Raw genomic sequence first — 21062 nt, 5'->3', positions numbered from 1 at the left:
ATCTTACTGTTTCTTACATTTGTTACCACATAAATATGTCAACAACTCAGTTTGACTGCAGAGTCCTTCCTCTTCCTTGCAGTTTTGAACGCTGCTATCCCTACAGCATAGCTGTTTATTTTCAAGTTGAAAGGAAAAACTGGATTTTTTAAGATGGTGTCCACATAGGGAGAAAAAAAATTGTGGAAGAACATGGTTGGTTGACCTTTGATGATTGCCAGATGCCCATCAAGCCACTCTGGGACTCTCTCATCAGTAGGACAGGGGGAGAAATTACAATGAAAAGCCAATGGATCATGTTAAGAACAGGGAGATCACTTACCAATTACTATCACAGTCAAAACAGACTCGAATTAGACAAATTAATCTAATTTATTGTGAAAATGAATGCCCCAAGCCTGTCAGAGTAAAGAGGCATTTAGACAAAATAACATGCTTTAATGTTTGGTCAGCCATAAGTTGGTCAGACAGTTGGACAAGATGATCACTGTAGGTCCCTTCCAACTGAAATTATTTTATTCTCCTCTATTTTAATATATTCTGTTTTTTCTATTCTATACAGTCCTTCATGAAGGACTGCTTCAGTAGTCCTTGGGTTCTTTTTAAGTCCTTGTAAAGTGGCCAGTCATTTTCACAAAAAAAAAACAAACCCAAAAACAAACAGACAAAACTACACCAAAAAAACAAAAAACCCCAACACAAAACCAAAAAGAAAACCCAAAACAATAACATCCCCCCTTCCCCCCATAACTTCTCCAAAAACTAAGAGGATGAGAGAATGAAATATCTATAAATATTCTTCTTTCACATTTAGTTGTAAGTGATAATTTGATTTAAAAATTATTTGGAAGATCATAAAGATACATTATGGGTTGGACCACTGGGACTCAAAAATTAATTAGGCAGCTTGTTATTTGCAGTTTTGGACCATTCCAGCGCCAAAAAGACATTGAAATATTGGAGAAACTGCAGCAGAAGTCATCAAGACAGTTGGAGCCTGTAGCACTTGCCCTGTGAGAAGACATTCATGGAGCAGGTCTTGTTCAGACTGGGAAAGACACAGCTTTGTGAGAGAATTGTAAACTTGTCTGACAAATGCAAGATAGTGCCAAACTCCCTCAGAGGTGTGTAGCAACTAGATAAGTAGAGTCACATATTGCACTGGAAATTTATAGTGTCATAGTGGATTTTTTTCACTCTGACAGTAATCAGGCACTGGAACAGCTTGCTGGAACACCCTTCTCCAACACTGAACTGGAAAAGACCTTGAGCAACCTGCTCTGGGTCAGCACTGCTTCTAGGAAAGGACTGAACTGCACAACTTCTAAAGGTCCCTCCAGTCTAAGTTACTTGGTTTTTAAAATAATCTTTTGCCATCAAGAAATATCTCGAAAAGAGCAGTTAAATGTACTTTTATTTTATTTTATTTTATTGATTTCTTTTTTCTGTCTCCAACTCTGCATTATTTAACACCCACAGAAGCACTTTCAAGTATCAGTGTTGGCACTACAGTTACGAAGATAGTTGTAACTGCTTTTGTAATTGTTATGGGATTTATAGAACATCTAGAAAAGTACATTATCTCTGTTTCTATGTAGGAAGATATGTAGGTTAAAATATAATGATATTTCTTTGAAAACTGAATCTAATTTATCAGAAAAAAGTACAAGCTTTTCAGAACCTTTTTTTTCATTCTGAGGTGGTTTTCTCTACCACTTAGTTCAATAGACATGCAATACAAAATTGCATGCAGGGAAAGAAGATTAAATCAGAGAGAAACCTGACCTATATTCCTGGAGAAATTTTAATATCCATAATCTTTTAAGTGCTCTTCATGCAGAGACCATATTCTTTATTAAGTGACGCTTGTTACAAAGTTGAATTTAATGATTCAAATTTTCACTGCCATTTTTGCATTTGAATTTTGAAGATTAATTTATGGCTATTTTGTAAAAAAAATCCCTACATCATATTATATTATTCATATAATATGCTATATTTTTGCTCTCTATTAAGACAAAAATCAAACATGCAAAATGTGGGTAATTCTGTTTTCTCTGAAAGAAAATGTTTTGACATTTATTTTCTTCCTTTTTTCCACTGTTGAAGATGTTAATTATCAGTCTCTTTTCCAGTGCATTGTGGTGTTCAGTACATACAGTGAAAATTTTTGTGATTAAACAAAATAATATAATTTTTCTTTTTTTTATATATATTTAAAATATAAAATATTTTATATTTTTTTAAATAAAGTACAAATAAATATTTTAAGGACGAGGTAGCTAAAGATCTAGAAGTTTTAATTCAAAGTCTAAAAGAATAGTATAGCAATTGCACCTGAAATTATGGCTTGACCAAATAGAATATCCTATTCCTTTACATCTTTCATTTTTTTCAGCGTTCCAGGATTTCTCAAGGTTTTTGTAAATAATAGCATAGTTCTAAATCATAAACATTTTGATTTAAGATAGTCAGTAGTGTGACTCTTAGAATGTTCTTCTGCAAAGCCAGGATGTGGAGTTCAGTGGTCCTTCTGGATTCCTTCTAATTCGAATATTCTATGAATGTATGAATACCCTCAGTCTTCCTCTGTTGCTAAAAAGAAGAAATAGAAACGTTCACTGGTCAGATGTGAACATGTATCAGGATGAAATTGATGAAAAAATGTATTATTTCTTTCTGGTGTTGTCTGTAAAGTGGTAGCTCAAATGTAAATATCTAAAGAAGAAGCCCATATACGATCAGATGACCAAATACTATATCTGAATGAAATTTTAAATGTCAAGGACTTTTGGTAGGAGATCTCTCTTAATGGATCAGAAATTAAAAGTTTAAATATCAACTCAGCCCAAATCACCCAAAAGCCCAAACTGAACCACTTCTTAATTTTAAACTTATTATAAAAACTACAGTCGAGGACTTTAGGAATTATTAACCAGAAATTTTACAGATCTTCATCTCTTTTCAAATATTCACTGATTCAAAACTTGTGTTTTAGCTCTCTATGCCCTGCTAATCATGTAGAATTCTCCACTGACTAACAAGAGTTTAAATACCTAGGTTTTTTCTTTTTGAAGGCATGAGTTCCATAAATTCCTTATGTGCCACCAGTGTAATAAAAAAAAATAAAAAAAGAAAAAATAAAAATAAAAAGAAAAGGAAAAAAATAAAAAGCTTGGAAAAATTTGTCCTAGTTGAAAGAAGGAATTCAAAGAATCTTTTGCATTAGTTGTGCCTGTGCACACTTATCAGCTTTATCCAGTCTCAATTTTAAGGATAGATTAAGTTCTTTTTCTTTCTTTCTCTCATTTTTGTCTGTGGCTAGATAAACTTAGGTTATCTAGTTAGTTACACCTTTTTCAGGTCTTCCATTATTGTTTTTCATCTAAGTTTGTTTTGGTTTTTTTTAGCCTTAGAATTTAGAAAAGTAATGCCTGTCTGTCTTATTGAAAATTCTAAAACTATATATATATAGGTTTCGCTCTTTTTTTCTCTTCAGCATTTGATGTCAGCTTTACCCATGGTCAGGGAGCAGAATCTTTGGGTTGATGGCAATCTTGTTTACCTTAAATCTACACATCACAGTTAAATGAAAAAAAAGGGGAAAAAGAAAAAAGAAAAAGCAATATGAGCCTGACTACACAGCAAATAAATTAATGTGAGTGGAATTCTTGCACACCTGATTAATTCTATTTTTGCATGCTTGTAGGACTTTCTAAGTTTCTAAATATTCTCAGAGCTGGTATTGATTTTTCTGGCACAATTTCCTAAGTAACAGTTGTTTCATTTTTGTTTAAGTCTCAGAATTTTTTTCTGTCATTTTCTTCCTTACATTCCTCTTCTGTTTGCCTTTTCAGAAACATGCTTCCAGTTTTGATGTTTGGGTGTCAAGGTCCCCTCTTAACTGAGTCATTCCTTTTAAATTGATAGCCTATCCCCTCTTGAATGCTATCTGCTGGTATTTTGGTGAGATGTCTAAAGAAAGGGTTTATGCACTAAAGCAGACAATGTTGGGAAAGAGTCTAATTTCTTAAATAAGAGGGAGACATAATCCATGAACAGGGAAGTCTTACTGGGCTGGGAGACTAATTGAAAGTTTCTCTTAGGAAATGTGATGTGTCCTTTGCAGCAGAGATACAATTAATACACAAATTCTTTACTCCTAAGAAAATATTTTAGTGCAACACCACTCCCTCTATCTTTAATTTGCTTCTCAGCAATTCCCTTTCATTCAGAGAAATGGATTAGATATTTTTTCTGTCAGCTCTGGGTTTTGAACTGCATATATTTTAAGGGAAACTTAAAATTTGGACTAGGACATCTACTAAAGTTGCTATTGGAATAGTTCCCAGGAAAACTGGAAATTCTGGGAGCTATAATAGTGGTAAATTTTACTTCTGTAGAATTTACTTCTACCTGATACTCTGTTACATTTTGCATTATCTGAGCCTCTTGATTTCTATTTCATTAACTCCTTTAGTAGAGACTGGATTTTCTGATATGGTTAAACACATCCTTCTGTTGAACAGTCATCCCAAATATATTTTGTTTATTACTCTTGGATGCTGTCTTTTTTTTTTTCCTCTGAGGTTTTAGAATCGAAGGGAGGAGGAGAAGGGAGATGTCCTCTGTTTCACTTTATGTTGTGACAGCGGGGAAACTCCCTTAGTGAACGTCTTCATGTGTAAGCAACTGTTAAGCAGTTTTACTTTGAACAAATCCCTACAGTGCTCTTTCTAAAGTTTGCGTCATTTCATAAAATTGTCCTAGAGATTCGTAATTGCTGCATATCCTACCAAAGTCTGAGCCTTTCTTACATAGTGCTAAGAGAAAATTGCCAAACTCTGGTTTTCATGCACTCATTCATCTATAAATACGTACACCTGTTTGTTTTCAACTTATCCTCAGTTAATACCCAAGGATAACACAAGAGGTAAGCTTATAATGTGAGATAGGGATCTTTGCTCTCCTCTTGTAGACTTTGTCTGGCATTAGTACTTAGGCTTATTGAAAGAAAACCAAATAAAGTCCTTATGGAGAATCATGGAGCTGAGTAACTGAGAATATCTGTTTGTCAATATTTCTGATTCTAGCTGGAGAAGTAATCATGGAACTATCTTTGCCATTTGGCATTTGAAAATATGCCTACTTCATTTGAACAGCTAATATGCTTCAGTTTACTCTTTACTCCTATGTTTCAATATAGGAAGCAATGGGGAGAGACAAAGTGTAGAAAATACTGTAGGTAACCTTGATTCTGATATGCTGAGATCTGATAATCCATTATTCAATCTCTTTTCCACCACAGTTAAATATTATCTGGCAATACATGTCCAAAACATCTTTCTTTTGCTGTTAGTTCATTGTGGGGTTTGGCTTTGTTTTTTATTTATTTTTTGAAACACTTTTTCACCCTGAGATTTATGGAACTACTAGTGATGGTTATGTTTATTATTAAAATTATTATATCCATATACACAATACTTTGAGGAATATAATAAATGCATTTTCTCTTGAAAAAACTTTATAGTTTAGACAAAAATTCAGTGTATTTTAGATTCATTTCAACTCATCTCCTTTTTATTTAACATTATTACTTCTTTCAACATGGTAAGAGCTAGACACATCTTTTAAATAATTTGATTATTTTATGCTTGAAACAGTCCTATTCGTTACTAGTGCTTTTAAACTCCTTCTTGAACTTAGCAAAGAGAGGTTATATCTTTGCTTCATTAATATTTAAGGCAGACTAAATGGAAAGAAATGCTTATGAAGTCCAGACATCTTTGTCACTGATATAATAGTACAGAGAGACAATTTTCTTCATAAGAACAGGAAAATAGTTCTGTCTGTTCCATGTTGGATCATTTATCTCTGTTACACTGATGAATTCATTTTAGTGACAATGCTTTGCCTGAATAATGAAAAGCTGGATAAGATAGCCTGATGGTCAAGATGGAATACTTAAATTTTCTCCAATTACAGGAAAGCTTATTTTTAAGATTCACTGTTCAGGTAATTAATCTCATTTTTCTTTCTGTTTCTTTCTTTTTCTCTATACATTTTATCTCTTTCACCATGATCCTAGAGAATCCATTATCATAACGTTTATAGACATGGGTTTACTATTTCATTAAATGAGCTCTCCTCATCCTCATCTACTACTATTTTTACCTATGTGATCAGAAATTCTTGAAAAACTGGTATTTTGCTATATCTTTACATTATACATTATTTTGTCAGTGCTACCAACTTTATCAGTACACTACAGAGTAGAATTTGATGACTTCTTTTTCTTGAAGTTAACACTTCAGCAGAAGTGCTAACCATTTGATTTAATGGGATGATAAATAGATTTATATAGTCAATGAGTGTTTAATTCTAGAAGACACAATTGGGTTATCTAATTTGACTTGCTGATTAACATAAACTGTAGAATTTGATACTTTTAGGCCTGTGTTAGACACATTATTTATTTATGACTGAAGCATTTCCAAAGAAGGACATCTATTCATAAATTAAATTTGTCAAGAGATTTGCTATAATTTGAGTAAATGTTAAATTAGCAATTCAATTAAAACCTTGCTTCTAAGTGAATTTGTTTGACTTTTACTTTGTTATGTTTTTCTCTCATGGACTCCCAGCCCTTCCTCAGATTTGTCCCACTGTTAAGGTATTGAGTGCTACGTTATCTTTCTGTATACCAAATTATTTGAATCGCTAAAACTGAAGACATAGAATAAAGCAGACCAGATAATGATATTAAAATAAAAATTCATGAATTATTACACCTTTCTATTTTAATTAATTTTCTGCTTGTGGGAAATTATTTTCATAGTAAAAAAAGAAAAGTTTTGTTTTTCAGTTTTTAAATTTAGTGTGTGCTTGCTGGTACAAATGGTTTACTTTGTAAGCCTTGTGGCATTTTTCTGCGTAGATTTACATAGTCTTAGCCTGCTCAGTAATGACAGTAAGAGAGATGTGGCAGTTCTCCTCCCTTGAATTAAATTTTCCATCATTTTAATTAAAATAATTTGTAAATCTGAAGAAAAATCTGTTAATGTACATAAAGGGGACACCCATAACTGAAGACTTTCAAATGAAAGAGAAAGCTATTTGCAGACAGAGTAGGAAGATGGAAGGAAGGGTGATTTACAGATGTGATTTTCAGATTTACAGATGTTTATATTCTTCCTGCAGTGTTCAAACAAAAGTGCTGCTAGTGGGATTGAAATGTCCAAACTGAAAGATTTCACAAATCTTAGAACAAATTGCAGTTAACAGGAACTGCCTAACTAAATTAAATCATCCGTAGAAAATCAGTGACAAAGTTGTTTCTGGAAACAAGTAAAAAATATATTCATTCAACCCAACCACCTTAAAGTGAACATTCTTATATAGGATTATCATCAAGTTTTCAGTTGTAAATTGAAGTATTTCTTCAGAATAAAATAAAAATTCTTCTGAATTTATCTTAAAAAACCACATCGATATTATAAACTTCTTCTTACTTCAACCTGTTGATTTTTTCTTGTCTCTGTATTTAAAGAAATGTATGCAGTTCATATATGATGTGAGTTATTAATAGAATGACATCCTGAAAAAAAGATGGACAGAAAAATCTTCTATTAAAATCTGGATTTAGGAAACCAGAGCTAAGCTATGGCTCTTGCTCTAGGCTACTGCAGAGTACTCATGGGGTCAACAGGGTGATTCAGATCCTCAGAGAGGCATGTCCTCTGGCACACATGACCCTAACTGTTGTAGTGCGTTTTTATATTTTGTAATATTTTGAAGTAGTTTTGTTTTGTATTCCAATATTTTTCCCAAATGGTTTATCCCAGACTGTACTCCCCTCCCTTTATCTGTGTTATCCCTCTCCCAGGATGAGATCATCCCTAAACCCCCACCCTGGCTCTCTGTCAATCACTCAGCATCCCATCCCCCCCATCCAGAAGTTTCGGTCCAAGTTGTCGAGTGATTTGCCAGAGGCCAGGGGTCAGCCCCCCAGGCCTAGTCCCATACGCTGCCCTATATGTCTATCCCCCAGTTCCCATCCCTCAGAGATACCTATTGGTTGGTAAAATGTTATCTACTTTTGGTTTCCTGCTCCCTTGAAATGTGACCTTCGGAGATCTCCCGGGGCTCTCGGCAGGAGGCCCCCTGAGGCGCAGGAGCTCCTTTGGGATCTGAATAAAACCATGGACTAACCCCTGCTAAGAGTCGGCCCTTTATCTTCTACCGATGTCTCTGGTGTCTCTTGTGCTGCACAGGCGCCCAGCCCAGGTGCCCTCAGTACCCTCGGGGCACAGACAGTGTCTCCCCGCTGTCGGCCGTGTCGGGGCTGCCCTCCCCGGTGTCTGCCGACTCGAGACTGGCCCAGGGTTCCTGAGAGGCTCGCAGAGAGACCGGGACACCTAACAGTAATTTTATGTTGAATAATTTTGTTTTGGTATAACTGGTGTTTTCTCTCTCTGCGAACGTTTGTTGTGAAAGGAATTTGAACATACAATTGGCTGTAAGCAGCCTGCTGAGCAACCCTAACCCTAATTGACTGAGTAGTGACAGCTCGTGCTAGGACTTTCTAGGTTATACCAACCTTTAGGAAACTGGTCACCAAAGACATTTTAAATAACATAACAACAAAATTCTGTGTTTTCTCTGTTTAGGAAGATAAATGTGTTCCAGATATTTGTCGAATATTATTGCACAAAGATGAAATTTACTCTTGTGGAATGGTTGCATAAATTTCTTTTTTTTCTTAAGCAGTTAATAAAAGATTCAGACAGTCACCTAGAAAGGTGTCATTAAAATATTAGTGTAATTACAGATAGATGTTCAAAACTGTCTTTCAGCTTCATCTTTCCTTCTCATCTCTGGATACAATCCACTTATAGCCTGAGATTTTAAAAGCTAGTATTTTCTTTTCTTTTAGTCTAATTTATTTAGATGAACGAGTTCTCCAGGAATTGGTTTTTTTAACATAGATTGTTTCAAAGCCTATTACACTGGATAATGTAAAGTAATCTCCACCCTTTTTCTAGTGTGTAAAATAGCCCTAAAATTGAAACTCATTAAGGCCTCATATCTTCAGCTTCCTGCTGCTGTGTGTTATAACCACTGTCTTCATCTATCTCATCCTTGGAAGCTATTCCCTAACTCTCTTTCAAGACATCAGTGTCAACCCTCAGACTGAGTTGTAGCCATTTGTGTACGTCACGTGTTTGTAACCTCCCATTGTGAATTGTAAGTAATATCCTTTCTTGCACCATTTCATTTTTGGGCTGTAATCACAATCTCTAGTACAAGCTTATGTCTTTTTGGCACCACTAAAATCACTAAAACGCATCACTAAAACACGTTGAACTCAGTCTTCATATGAAAAGTTTTAATAAATATTACTTATTTCTATTGTATAGTTCCTTTAAATGGAATTTGGCTTTTTGTCACCTAAAAAAAAATCCCCCAAAACAACAAAACAAACAAAACAAACCCCTAAAGCTAATAGTATTAAACTGTGGTTTTATCTTGCCCAGGCATATCCTATACATTTATTATTTGCATAATTTGAATTAGTGTTATTCATGGAATAAGTGTTATTACTATCATTCAGAAGTCAGTTTTAGCAACATTTGGACTGAAAATACTTTCACCCTGTCATCTTAGAGCTGAAACAAGTATATTCTCAAAATATTAAGAACATAGTAGAAGACTGAATAGAGTTTCATTTGCAGAGATAAATTGCTTTCTTGTTTTTCTCACAGAAAATTTCTGGTGGTTTAATCAGTTTAGGCAAAGTAAAATAGATGATAACATAATGGTGGTTATATACTTTAAGCTTTTAAAAGTAGTTTAAAATTTTGCTCACATATTAAAATACATTCAAACCCAGTGATGTTTAAAAAAAATCTTGCGAAAGTATCCACAGTGGAACTCAGGCAAGGGCAAACTGGAGGTACAAAACGAAAACTTGGATCTTTTACCTTGTGAATGAGTGAACAACTTGTTCAGCTGCAAATCAATGTATATTGATTTTGATAAGGTTTGAGTTTGGCATAGCTCATACATAGCACTGTACCCTGATTCCTGAACTGGTCATGTCTTCATGCTCATTTGTATAAAGTCTACTGTACTGTTTGCCGCAAGCTTAATTTTCCTATTCATGTACCCTACAGCAAATAATTTTCTCATTCTTTTACTCAGAGAGATGGATTTGAATATAGGATAATATGAGTTTAAGCCTAAAAATGCTTCTGTGTTTGTCAGAAAGATATAGAGTATGGCTTTTTTCTTGTTGTCGTTCTGTTTTGTTGTTTTGTTTTTTTTTCTGGGTGTTTTCTTTTATTTCTTTCCCAGTTGAACCATCATTCATCACCTCTGACATCACCGACAGGCATTTTGCTTGTCAGTCTCAACAAATTAAAAACACTGTCTCTGTCTGCCAATGTGCATTTACAAAAGGTCAGTATGGAAAATTATATCAGTTCCTTAGATGTCCCTTCTAGGATTGTCATTATAAAAACTACTCTCAACTTATTGATATCTTATGCTCAAAAATAATATTTTAAAGTAATTTTATTATATGCCTTATCAAGATGCTGCTTCGTTTCTTACTGCATAATTTTGAAAGAACTGCTTGGAAAATCAATGCCTCAGAGCTGTGTTTGGATTTACTGCTGAATCCAATTACAGTGTATTATCATAAAACGCATCAAAGTGAAATTTATTGATGGTGCTTGTTTAGTGAACGTGCAACTGTTAACTCTAAATATAAATATTTTAATGGAGTGATTTCTCACCATAGCAAAAGAGCAAAGAGAAATGAACCCTGTATTCTGGCACATCAAACAACTTACTTTCAGATATAAACAAAGACTTTAGAAGCACTGCATTATACATAGGTCTACTCTTACCTGACTACAAGTACAGGCAGAAGTACAAGCCTTTAAAATGTTATCGTTTTTCTTTTCTTATTTCTGTTATTGATGGTACCTAAATAATAGACATCAAGTATATGCTGTTATTTGTACCATTCTAAAATTATTAGTTGATATTTATGGGTTCAAGAGCATTTGAAACAATGTAATTTGCCCATCCAACATCCCAGATGAGACTGATGTGTTTCTACCTCAAACAGCCACCAATCTAATTGCTATTCCAAATTAAAAACTGGCATAAAAGCGGTGGTCATTTTGTACATTAAGAAATTTGGCTAGTGAATATCTTTTAATCTACTTCTGAAGTGTCTCAGCACTCTGTGCTAGGCTACCTTTGATTCTGTGAATCTTTGCAAAATGACAAATAATCTTCACTTCATAAGGTTACACAAAAAGAAAGCTTGTAGAGTTTCCATGTTATCTTTAGAAAGCATGAGGAAACTTGCACACATGGGCATCAGAACAACCTGAGACTTTAGACAATAAGAGCAAACAAGAAAAGGAAAACAAAAAAAAAATCAAATATAAAATTTAAATTGCAGAATCACATTCCATCACTTTTAGCATCTATATGAGGTATTTCTTTGCAGGAGTCTTATAAATAGTGGGGGTTTTTTTTGATTTCTCATAGAAATAATATCAGTATGTTATACCGTACTTTCAAAGAAAAAAATTAAAATATATGAATTTATATTTAAAACACCACAATTTATTCTATTATTTTATTGTTCATACCTCTTTGTAAACAAAATTTATGTGATACGTTATCAAATTAAAAGAGCTTAATAAATCCTTTGATGACAAGATTATTTCCTAATTCTAATCAAATATATGTTCATTTCAAAGTTACAGTTTCTACATTTTGTTTTCACTTGTTATGATATTTTTTACTTTGCTGTTCTGTTTCTCAGCTACTGTATTTATTACTTAGGGTCACTTTTCAAGATTCCTTGCACTTTTAGTTTCTTTAGATATAGATGGAAAATAAATTTCTACTCCAAAATCCTTTTAAACTGGCTGAAAAATTTAAAATTATATACATGTGTATATGTGAACCAAGAAATGGAACAGTCAGAATAGATCACTTCAAACAAAAACCAGTAACTCAGTATAGATTACATACTCTTAATAATAGGCAAGGATTTGGATTAAATTGTTTCTAGCCCTGAAAGAATTTCTTTTTTTTCTTTAAGAGTCACTTTTTTTACTACAAAAATGAAGAGTTCCCCAGTGTATTGAGGTAGAGCAACCATGTCATTCAATGTTTAGGGTTATAAATCTTCTGCTGAACAGTGCAGTCCATATTTAAGAGTATTTTTCTGGTTTGAAGCTTCCAGCTTAAAGGTCCAAATTTGCATAAAACTAATAATTTTCCACAGCTAATACATTTTACAATGTTTTTTGAATGATTTATATGAGCAATGTTTACCTATTTGTTAGTTACCAAGAATTCCTGAATTCAAACATAACTTGCCCACTATCTGCCTATGGTTATTCAAGTGCAAAACTAAATCTTCCCTTATGTGCAACAGCTTTGACTTACTACATGTTCTTTTCCAAGAGGAATGTGTTGATTATAGAAAAAAAAGCTAAACTTTGAAAATCAGGAAAGGAATAGCACTTCTAAATTAAAATAATACATAACTGCTGATGGTACATTGTTCTTTCTTAAGCAAAATCAGCATTCAGAATTTGAATTTGAGCATGTGATTGAAATGGCAGTGACTTTAAAAACTTCTAAAGGTCTCAAACACAAATAATTGAACTCATCTCTGTACTTTCTACTTTCTATAGGAGTGCAAATCCCCATCCATGAGAAATAAACAGAACTCTTCTTTTAGCCATCTGCTGAGATTTAGGAAATTATAATAATGCCCAACAAACAGTACTTATTCCTTAAAACTGCACTACAAAACAATTGCACATCACAAACATTATTAGTTCCTTTGCAGTGCCACACCACAATAACCAGTCAATGCACATATCACAGATCAAAAACCTTTATCCTCTCCTTAGTTCCCCAAAACATAATCATAAATCTCACTCCTGATGTCAACAAATACCAATACTTAGCAGTACTTAGTGATAAATCAGACCTGATTATTCACACAAATTCTACTAAAAAGTACCAAAGTGAAAGAGTTCCAAAGTTACACAATCATGGCAGCTCAAATTTTGATAAGGAACACTGAAAACACTCACCACCTCTGCATAGGGCTCTGCTCATATTTTCACGCCAATGAAAGCAGACAAAGCTGCTTTAATTTTAAAGAACTAAGGTCCATGACCTTTCTCTGTCTTTCTCTCTCCAAAGTTCATCTATTTATAGATGGTTCTAGTGATTAGAAAAAAATAATACGTGTACAGTTGCAAGCTGTGATAAGTACTACTAAAGTATTCCCATGCGGGAAGAAAGACAGAAAGTGCAGTAGAAGATTTCATGGGCAGAATTTTATAAGAATTAATCATTAAAGGAGAAATGAGATATCATATAATAAGGACTGGATAACAATTAAAAATGTGATATTAAATTTAATGTTATAAAATGTAGGAAGATGCATTTAAGGAATAATAATAGAAATTAAACTGACAGCTTGGAGTGTTGCATTCTTACACAGTTGGTTCTTGGGCAGTTTCAATACTCAGTACAATAAATAAGTCTTTGGGGCATAATATTTAACCTAAATAATGTTCAAAAAAGATTTCAGCAAGGTAGGAGTTATTTCTACAGACCTTGTCACTTCAAAGGCCAGCACATCTCCGAAAACTCACCAAACTATTCTACTAGAAATTTTGCGAAGATGTATAAAGAATATTTAATAGAGAATATTTCTGTATTAAGGAACATTATCATTTTGTAAAAGCTTAAAAAGACCTCAACATAACCAACGACTAAGTTAGAATAAATGTAAGGCCCAATTGTAACATGACTGTGGAAAAGGAAAATGTGGGCCAATGTTCTATCACTGGAAGTATTACTACAGAGAAAATTAAAAATCATGTCAATAAGTTCAGTGAGATCTCATCTTCCAGAAAGGCTGCAATTCTATATCTGCAGAGGCTGAGTTGGAAGACATAACAATGGTAGGGTTTTTATCATTTTAATTAAATACTTTTCTTACAATGTTTTCAGACTGGACATTTAATGGTAAAATTTCCAATTCATGCATATTTTGTAATTGATGGAAAACCAGAAACCAGTTTAATAATTTATTTGCTATACCAGTCTATTTGTATTGGAATTGCCTAGACTGGTCTAATTAAATTTTATGTATTGATAAGATAAAAAAAATGGGGATTTCTTTCTTTATCACAAAACCTCCATGTATACTTCATAGTATACTGCACTTTATATAGTCCACTAGACTGTAGTATATATAGTATATAGCAAGCTATAAGACATAAAAAAAATCTATTGTAAAGGTACAGAGCTAAGACTTTCTCATCCTGTGATGTGTGCTATAACTAAAGTCTGTCAACTGGGAGGTCTGGTGGTGTGACAGACAAACTGCCTCTGTACAAGCCAGTTCAGGAATAGCAAAAATGTGCCCATAATGATCTTTGTGTCTGTTCTGATGTGAGGAAAATGTATATTAGTCAAACTGTATGTGATAGTACAGGGAAAAGGCAAAAAAAAGGTACTTATATTTTGACCAATATCAATGAAAGGATAGTGTCAGAAATCTATTCATTCAGATACTTCTCATGAAGAACAATATTGAAATGTTTGCAGAAATATTTACTATCTTGATTTACTGCACAGATCCTGAGGTTTGTGTGTAGCTATAGGAGACCTCTTTGAAAATATATTCTTATACACATTTATTTTTATACACAGCTTTTTTGAATTGTAAAGTGTCTGTTCTTATGTAACAATAAGATATCACTAGAATAATTGTGGCACAATTTTATGCCACACTACCTGTTAGAATGTGACTCTTAAAACCTTGCTGTATGTCTATCCTGTCACTAACAATAGAGTTCTACTTCTTTTTAATATGCAGGGAGAAAATATAAAATAAAATATGATTTTAGTTATTACACGTTCTTAGCAACCTCTTTATCAGTTTTCATGAAATACAAAGCACTTACTGCATTCTGCAGGCACGGTAAGGCATAGGAGACCAGAAAAGCACAGAAACAGGAATCTCCTATATAAGGATACTCCCCTTGGGTTCATTCTATTTTTAGCACATAGAATAAAGCTGAAGGTATCTTGCATTATGACAAACCTGTGCTTCAGGAATTTGTGTCTGTAGCATTTTAGCCAAAGAACACCACTGGATGCTGCCTGGAATTTTTCACTATATACACCAGTCAATGGGTAGCAATTCAGGTACTCAAAAAACTGTAGTTGTGACTGATTTCACAGGAGACTAAATGACAATTCTGATAAATTCAGGGGTGCCTTAGTAATGTCTAGAACACATGATGATGTGAGCTTTAGAACACATTTTGTCTAACTTAAAATGATCAAGAGACATCCCCCAGTGGTTTGTACTGTTAGGGCTGGTTAGGACATTGTGGTAACAAAGTCTCAGGGGGTAAATAATGGGCTTGAAACACACATGAATCTGTTAGTGCTACTTCAAACAAATATATTTACTATTTATCTTTGCTGAAGCAATTTCAAATCTGAGCATGCCAATGGGAAACTCCTCAGAGTAGAAATAAGCAGATATCAAACCACCTTTTTCTAAAATGTGGTAAGAAACCATATCTGAGAATTGCCTGTCAACAAGGTCACCAGTTTCAAAAATGTTTTGGAGTGACTTAATATTTGCTTCTTTCAGTAGCTTAATAAAACTATGTCTGGCAGGGAGTTTTTGCAAATAAAACACTGCTGGAGTGTTTCAATGAACAACTTTTCCATCTCTGAAGTGTTGGATGGGACTTTCAGCAACCTGGTCTAGTGGGAGATGCACCTGCCTATGGCAGGAGATTTGGAACTCAGTGATCTTTGAGGTTTCTTCCAACCCAAACCAATGTGGTTCTATGATTCCATGTTCTATAAACTTGAGTTCACTAAAAAGAAAATAATTGGAAAATCTAAATATTCTCTGAAAAAGACTTTTTTCTTTAATTTGGTGAATCTGTGAATTGAACCACTTTAATTTAGCCTGAACCATATGCAAGAACTGATGCATTGACAATGAAAGAGTTAAAAAATATTCTGAAAACAATGGCTAATGAAAAATACTCCAATGATATACCAGGAAAGGACCTAAATGTTAAACTGCTTATGACATCATTTTCAGTTCTAAAAGCTTGGTTTATTTTAATTTAATTTCACTACAGTATGTTCATAATAGTATTTCTAATTATTTATCAATATGAATTTTATCTATTAAGAAACTTAAAAGATATTAAGTATGATTTTTTCTTTAAAAAGGAAAGCTGTACATTTAAAGGAGTCCTTACTTGTTAAAAATGAATTTAAGTCTCACTTGAACATACCTTCAAACCCTCCTGGTTAGCAATACATTAAAATAAATAAACCGACAGTTTTGTAAAACATGCCAATAAAATGTGCCAATAAAAATCCAGTTTACTTATCTAGGAATCTTACTCCTGTTCTTTGCCTGTGCAGACCCAAAAGGTTTTTGGTTGCTCTTCAAATTTGCTCCTGGTTCTTTTTGACACGCATATTATTAGGAAATCTAAGTATGTATAAATAAATAAAGGGATTTATGTTGCAATATTTATGATACAGCAAAAAACTTCCTCAGCACCTAAGCCATATTTTTGATTCTTTTCAATACTGCTATATTGATATTTGTTTGGGAAACTTTAGAACAGAGATACATCAAATTGCTCAGGAAATGCGTAGCTAGGTCAAAGACCAAAGTTCTGAGCTAACAAAGTGTCATGATCAGTTTTTAGCCCAAGGTCTGTTTATGTCTCAGGTGGTCCATGCTTAATCTGAGGAATTACAAGCAAGTTGCAAACTATTGCTGTTATTGTCACTGCTGTAGAAAGAGCTGCCAAATATTTCAGTACACTCTTGCACAGTAATTGTATTCAAATGTCGTTCTTCACCTAATGGAGCTGAATAAACTTTTGATGTCATTCAAATGACGAGCTTTGATGATGGAGACAGCTATATGGGCAAAGAGTAATGTGGAATGAAACTGAAAAGAAAGGGAGCTGATGTAAGTAGCAAAATTTTCCACTAACCGTTGTTTGTAAAACTTGAATTTTCAATTCCATCTCAAGGTCATAGGAAGCTAATTTTCAGAGGATTCCTACCATTATTTTAAAGCTCCACAGATGCTGTGGTTTTACACAACTTGAGTAATCCTTCAACAGTTTTTTGAAATTATATATATTGTCGTAGTTTAGGAATGGTATTCCCCAGTTTAGTGTTCTGACTGAAATGCTCTGTCTGCTTGATCACTCCTCACTCCTTCTCCTCCTCCGCCAGCATATATGGCTGGAGAGAATGGGAGACACAAAATGTAAAGATCATGGATTGAGATAACAACAGTTTATTGGAAACAGCAATTAGATGAGAAAACGAGCAGTAACAAGAACAATACTAATAATAGAGCGTACAAGAAACAAACAATTCACACACGTGTGGTCACCTCAACAATAACTCACTGCACCGTCGTGCTAGGTCACCTGGAAGAGACCCCTGCCCCTGTCCTTGCAAAGTTATTTGAGTTGGTATAGAATAACCTCCGGGGCGTAGCCATACCCCCTCCTGGCTGCTGCAAAAATTACTGTCCTGGCATTTATGAATATTGGAAAGAATAGCAGATATCCAAGGGTGGGAAGCAGGGGAATGAGAAGTACTACTTATGAACGAGAAGCAGAAGCAAAACAAATCACTGAACCAACAGCTTAGGTTAGTATATTCCAGCTGTAAAATAAAGAGCTTTATACAAGTTTGCCAAGTCTGGCATGTTACTCACTCTCAAGAAGCAGAAAGTTTTGAAACCCATCATCAAGACTGTGACTCAAGTACTAGATTCTGAGCAGGGCATACAGTTCTAAGGGGATGAGACTGACTATGGGAACTGCTTCCTTTAATATGTTTATGCTGTGCCTTCCTGTTTCTTTGCTTAAATGAATGAAAAAGCCTAAAACCAGAGTATATACGCTGCAAGCTAACTTTGATGCATGTAGAAATGACTGAAGAGGAACAACAGGTATGCATGTTAAACCTTTTATCAGGTAAAATATATTTTCTATTTAAATGTCATTTTTTCATGTTACTTTTTGTTCTCTATGACTATGGCAGGGAGATCAAAATATGATAATCCTGTGATAAAATCCATATTTATTTATTAATTTACACTACACTAAGCTTAGATATCTTGGATGCTTTACCTTCATGTGCTCATTGTTGTAAAGCCTGTCTGTTGAAATACATTGATGGAAAGAAAAGTCTCTGAACTCTGAAAACCAAAAGGAAACATGAGGACAGACCTTCAATATGAAACTTTGTGCCTATCAGGGTTTAACCCCAGCTATCAACCAAGCACCATGCAACCACTTGCTGACTCTATCAATAAAGGGGTGAGGAGGGGGAGAATCAGAAGGGCAAAAGGTGAGAAAACTTATGGGCTGAGACAAAGACAGCTTAACAGGGAAAGCAAAAGCTGCACTTGCAAGCAAAGCAAGACAAGGAATTAATTCACTGTCTCCAACTGACAGACAGGTGTTCAGCCATCACCAGTAAAGCAGGATTCCATCACACGTAACAGAGTCTTGGAAAGAAAAAAAACATCACTCCATATGTATCCACTTCCTTCTTCTCCCCCCACCTTTATATACTGAACATGACACCATGTGGAACTGGGGGTAAATAAAATGCTGGTTTCAGCTGGGGTTGAGTTAATTTGCTTCACAGTAGCTGCTATGGGCTGTGTTTTGGATTTGTGCTGAAAACAGGACTGACAATATAGAGATGTTTTTGTCATTGCTGAGCAGGGCTTACATAGAGCCAAGGTCCTTCCTACTTCTCCTACTGCCATGCTAGCAGGAGTCTGGGGGTGCACCAGGAGCTGGGAGGGAAAACAGCCATAACAGCTGACTCCAAGTGGCCAAAGAGATATCCCGTAACACATAGTGTCATGCTTACTTTGTAAAACTGAGGGAAGCAGGAAAAGGATGACATTTGGAATGAGGGCTTTGTCTTAAAAAAAAAAAAAAAACTGTGATGAAGGCCTGATTTCCTGGAGATGGCTGAATACCTGCCTACACATGGGAAGCAGTGAATGAATTCCTTGCTTTGTTTTGTTTGTTCACACAGCTTTTTCTTCACCTGTTAAAATGTCTTTATCTCAACCCACCAGTTTTCTCATTTTTACTCTTCCAATTCTCTTCTTATCCTGCTGATGAGGGAATGAGTGAGCAGTTACATGATCCTTATTCACCAGTTGAGATTAAATTGTGACAGTGCCTAAATAAAAAGCTAGGATTTGTTCTATTTTTTCTTTGTATTACTATTTTATCCTTTATATATACTGCCTGCATAGATGTCCTCTGAGAATGTATAAAGGCATGCACAACCACACAGTAACAGATGCCCTATATATTAAATCACCACTGTCTAATTTTACAAGAGCTTACAAGCCAAAATAACAAAACTTGAAAGCAGAATGAGGAACATTAGGTGATAGATATTTTTTAGTAGTTCAAATTTATAGGTCCAGTAACTCAAATCTTTATTGGCCATTCAAACTCAATAATATGCAGAGAAGTTGGAAGGGGAGCAGAGCTGAACATGAAGGCATCACCAGAGCCTGGCCATCCATATTTTGATTCTTATTTGTTTTAATTGTTTCTTGAAATGTTACCTGGTTCCCCACAGCATTGCTCTCATGAAAAATAATTAATGAAAAAAAACATAATCCCTGACTGAGGACACATTAATACAATACAATTTTCCTAGGGCTGAAGTCCAATTAATTTTATTCTAATATAATCCTAATCTTGCAATGAATAATTTACCTGTGATATTTATGTAAAATCAAGTTCTCTACAAGATCAGGGCCATAAATTTTGAAACCACATTAACACCCTTAAAATACAGGAAATCTGTTTAATTTTATTCTGTGCTTTGTACAATGGGAAAAGCCCATTTCATAGAGAGAGATTGTTTTTAAGTGAGTATCATCAAATTGATGTACAATCACATAATCTTTTTATATTGACGACTCATATAATCTTTTCATAGTGACAGGACCTGAGGGAATGGCCTGAAGTTGTGTCAGAGGAGGTTTAGGTTTGATATCAGGAAAAGGTTCTTCCAGAGGTTGATTGACCCTTGAAGAGTCTCCCAGGGAAGAGGTCACAGCTCCAGTGTTACAGAGTTCAAGGGGCATTTGGACAATGCTCTCAGGTACATGATGTGACTCTTGGGGGTGGACTTGTGCAGGGCAGGGAATTGGACCTGATCCTTGTGAGTTCCTTCCAACTCAGAATATTCTGTGATATGCCATTTTAAAGACCAAAACAATTGCTTATAGACTAACATAAACAATAGATTATGAGGATCAACAGTTTAAGCATTAATAAATTCACTGCTCATGGTAGGACACCTAATAGGTCTCTGTTGTTTACTCCCTCACCAAGAAGATTTTAAATAAGGGATGACTGCTGTTACTTACCAAATTCTACTGCTCTTTTACTTTACCAAGTTGCTGTTTCCAAATTTTCTTTTTTTTCCCTAGGATTTCTTACGCTTTCATATCAGTGTTTTCCCTCCTGAATTCTTGATCTACTAACCACCCAGACTCAATAGTCTTCTCTCTGTCTGAAATTTTACCTTTCTTTACTCTTTCATTACTTTGAATGGCTTACAGCTTATGCACTTTCTGATGGCTCCTTCCTACTGCTTAGCAGTTTTCTCAAATATCTAAGCCAAGATATTTGAGAAAATATCTTGAGAAAATATTCTCAAATATCTAAGCCAAGATTCGCAGCTGTTCTCTATCAAAACCAGGCTTTGTATCTCAGCCAAATGAATCCCTGGGAGGCAGGTTATACACAGGTTACATCTATGCTGGTTTATCTGACTGGGTCAGGGACCATCACAAGGTACTGGAAGACAAAAACCTCTCATTAAATTACTGCCACATTTAGCAGTTTGGTCAGGGACAACCAGTACTCCCC

This window comes from Molothrus aeneus, chromosome 3 (assembly GCF_037042795.1).
Source record: "Molothrus aeneus isolate 106 chromosome 3, BPBGC_Maene_1.0, whole genome shotgun sequence".
Classification (NCBI taxonomy): Eukaryota; Metazoa; Chordata; class Aves; order Passeriformes; family Icteridae; genus Molothrus; species Molothrus aeneus.
The sequence above is the reverse complement of the archived record's forward strand: the minus strand, read 5'-3'. Positions refer to the sequence as shown.